The sequence below is a fragment of the Pteropus vampyrus genome, unplaced genomic scaffold, assembly GCF_000151845.1.
Source record: "Pteropus vampyrus isolate Shadow unplaced genomic scaffold, Pvam_2.0 Scaffold282, whole genome shotgun sequence".
Lineage (NCBI taxonomy): Eukaryota > Metazoa > Chordata > Mammalia > Chiroptera > Pteropodidae > Pteropus > Pteropus vampyrus.
In genome coordinates, this window is record NW_011889063.1 from 366,473 (window position 1) to 370,362 (window position 3,890).

The 3,890-nt window shown below is 59.1% G+C and overlaps 1 pseudogene; it reads left to right on the top strand.

The window, feature by feature from the left end:
- The first annotated feature begins 601 nt into the window (after window positions 1–601).
- LOC111729806 lies at window positions 602–987 on the top strand (annotated as a pseudogene).
- The last annotated feature ends 2,903 nt before the right edge of the window (window positions 988–3,890 follow it).

Genomic DNA, 3,890 nt, shown 5'->3' on the forward strand with positions numbered 1-3,890 from the left:
CAAGGGTCACAGGGTCTTTTCTTCCACTGGGCAGGCCAGCTTGAGTACAGGGACTCGAGGCGCCCGTGTCCTCTGCCGGGTGCCTCAGTTCACCCCGGGTAATAATGCAGCTTTGTCTGCACTGAAGCCGCCGCCGGGGCCAGCTGGGTTCTGCCGCAAAGCGGAGCGCTTGGCCCTGACGACCTCTGAAGGCCTTGCCAGCTCCAGGCCTCCGGGCGGGTCTGCAGGCCTGTGAATCGAAGGCCGAGTGGCAGACAACGCTGGCCGAGCTGGGCCCATGCTGTTTTGTTCTTTGTGTGTTTTTCTGGCTGCATTATGTTAAAAATGTTCAGTTAGCTTCCAGTGCTTAAAAGGCCTCCTATAAAAGTGGATTTCTAGCTTCTCTCAAAAAAGGCATGGCACACCAAGCTGGGTGTCCTTGACACCATCGCCCGGTGGCAGTCTGTGTGGCCGCCACCTACAGACACGGCATGGCCCAGTTCGCCAGCTCCTGTCTCCACCCGTGTGTCTGCCCTTCGTGTCATTTCTCGTTATTTTTGTGGCACTCTTTAAAAGTCAGTTTAAAAATACTCAGTGGCGCTCCTTCGTCTGTGCCGTGGACATGCCACACAGGCCGAGGAAGACCCGAAAACTTCAGGGCCGCGTGAGCCATGGCCACGGCCCCCATCACCACAGAATCCACTCCAGCAAATGTCACCCAGGTTACTCGGCGAAAGTTGGTATGAGGCATTGCCACTTAAAGAGGAGCGGAGCTGCCCAGCTGTTAACCTTGATAAGCCGTGGACCTTGGTCAGTGAGCAGACACGGGTAAATGCTGCCAATAACGAGACAGGAGCTGCTCCGATCATTGACGTGGCGTGATCCGGCTACTGCAGAGCCCTGGGGGAAGGGAAAGCTCCCGCGCAGCCTGTCATCATGAAGGCCACATTCTCCAGCAGAAGAGCTGAGGAGAAGATTAAGGGTGCAGGGGGGCCTGTGTCCTGGTAGCTTGAAACCACGTGGAGGGACGTTCATTAAATGCTCACAAGTGTTAAAAAAAATATTGAGTGGAAAAGAATAAAATCGCAAGTTAGCTTCTCTAAGTATTCGACAGAGTAAGTGACCTGTCCTCTTCGTTTTTAGTTTTCCCAAGTTGAACTGGGCAGCAGCTTGGGCGCCGGGCGCTTTTCGCGGTTGGCCTCGGGCTTCTGCTGCCCCCCGGTGGCAGGTGGCGGGAGAGCCGCACGTCCTTGGTGTGGGAAACGTCCGCGAGCCTGGCAGGGCAGCTCTACGTGACGTCCGCGTTCCATCCGCGTTCCGGTCCGCGTTCCATCGGGACACACCTGACCTGGCGGCTGGCGGCAGGTGGGCCTCTGGACGGTGTGAAGCTGCCACGCGGGCAAACACTGCCAGGCGCTTGCCGAGTGTCCGCGTCGACCCAAGAGGCTCGTGGCCGAGTGCGTGGCCGTGCTCTCTGGGGACCTGAGCGGCTGGGTCGGGGCACACGGGCGGAGTGGCACGCACGCGGCTCCTGCCACGCGCACTTCGGGCCGCTAGGGGCCGTTTCCCGGGGAGGGCCGCGTGCGCAGTGCCGCCCTGGTCCTGAAAGCGGGTGCAGCAGGCAACGTGCGGGCTGACTGTGCGCGCTCCCTTCCGAAAACGCCAGGCAGATGGTCCCCTTGGACACCCTACAAGACCTGGCCCTCGTCAGGGTCCCGCTCTGACCCGCAGTGACAGCGGAGGTCGGCGCCCGTGGTACTCAAAGTACCCGGTCCTGCGTCAGCGGGCAGCGCCCGGCCCCTGCCCAGGCCGTGCGCCCCGTGTCACGGGCAGGACTGGCCTCCGTGCGCCCCGCGTCGCATCGTGTGGAGGACTAGCTGGCCCTCACTACTTGCATTTTGTTCATTAAGTGGACCATGTGGGCCGGGCCCTCGCCAGCTTTAGGACAACGTCGGGGTCAGCTGTTGCCGTACAAAGGGGGCTGCACCGTCACCAGGCCGGGGGCGAGGACGCAGGGGAACGGCCACGGCCCTCACGGAAAGCTTTTCCCACTGGGCTTCCTCTCACAGAGGCGTCGTCCCGTGTCCCCTGAGTCCCCGTCGGCCCCCTGGGAGGCCAACTCACGCCCACACAGCCCTCACGCGTGTTTCGGGACCCAGGGCGGCCTGAATGTGGGGCCCCCGAGCGCCTTTCCTGGGGCACACCATGAACGTGGCTTGTCCCATGGACCCGGGGCAGTGGCAGTCGGCAGCACCCTTGGGAAAAGCCCCTCAGCACACAATCTTCTCCCCCACTGGATACCCCGCTTTTGCCTTCCTTGTGCCCGTGTGCCGCCCGCGGGGCCGACACTGCCCAGCCCCCTGGGCCCAGCTCTAACGGAGACCCCGTGGGCAGCGGCGTGCCCCGCCCCACGCAGCCACTGTTCCCCAAGGGCCTCCCTGCTGGGGGGGGCCACGTCCCCCCCCCCAAGTATGCTCGTGCGTGATGCCTCGCTGGTCTCGCTCTGTCCAACACTGCTTCTGGCTTTGTCCCTTCGTAGGTGACGTTGGGTCTGGGTGTGAGTGGCCGCTGTGCTCCCCCACACCGCAGGTCTTACTGGACCTTGCCGTGTGCTTGTGGGGTAGTCGGTGATCCCGGCCACAGGCTACCAGAGCCCCGGTGTGACCGGCTGCTGCTGGGTAGGAGGACACATGTTCTTTCTCCTGTGTCCCCCGGGCCCTGGCTGGGGCCCCGTGGGTTGGGCTGACGAAGGCCAGGTGGGCAGGAGAAAGCGCACACACTTAGTTAGCACAAGTTTTCTGTGACATGGAGGGCCTGCGTAACCGTCACCGTGCCAGCTCTGGCGAGGCGGGCTCGCCGTGGGGGCGCAGTGGGGCGCAGCGTCGCGGCTGAGGTGACGCTGGGCCTGACCCTCCCTGCGCCTCAATCCTCTGGGTGGGGGCCCCTTGCGGAAGGGCGGGTCTGGTGTTGGGCATGCGGGCCAGGGGCCCACCCGCCCCACCGCCTGGCCCCCGCCAGCCCCAGCAGTTACCCCAAGTCCTTCAGTTTAATGTGCTCAGGGTGCCAGGTCCGTATTTTGGGGGAGCGTGTTCTGAACTCCATTGGCTTTTAGAAAACAGCAGTGCGTTTAGTTTTGTGTCAGGCCTGTCCTGCCCCGTGTGGCCACGTGGCCTGTGCCCAGTCGTGGGCGGCGCTGCCACCTCCCGCCCGCTGTGCCTTCATCCATGGGGTCTGAAACTGTCCCCTTTCTAAAAACGACTCCAATCGGAACAATGGAGAAAACAACATTTTTGGTATGATAATCTCCACTAACGTGTCACACACACAAATTGCATGTTTGCAAAACATTCTTTTTGCTGTTTGGACGTTTAAGTGGCATCTCATTTTAGTCTAAAACGTGGTGCTTAAGTGAGCTCAGCAGTTTCGCGTTCTCCGTTTCTTTTGTTTTATTGGACATGAGTCACCTGCTCGAGATGATTCTTTGCTAATTGTATGTGTGTGATTTTAACGATACCTGGCAGCGAACATTTATTGAACTTGATGTATCAAGAAGTGTTAGGGGTCATGGGAAGTGACAGACAAGTGAGGTGGGACCTCTGCCCTCAGGTTACATGCATGAGGCAAAATACGCACGGACTGTGAAGGATGATTAGACGTAGTTCCTTGGTCAAACAGTCTCTGACCTGAAGTTCCAAATTAAAAGAAATTACGTGTATATCCTTCTTTCTCGGGTGTCAGGGAAAATACCATTGTGTTAAATATGCATGTCGATTATAAAATGCACCCGTTTCACAAACATGAAATGTGAAAACATGTGCATTTACATTTCAGAACTGAGAAATCATCATTTAGATGGATATGTCTGTCTGAGACCCGTCACCCATCAGTGTATCAGATGTTGACTGATCTGC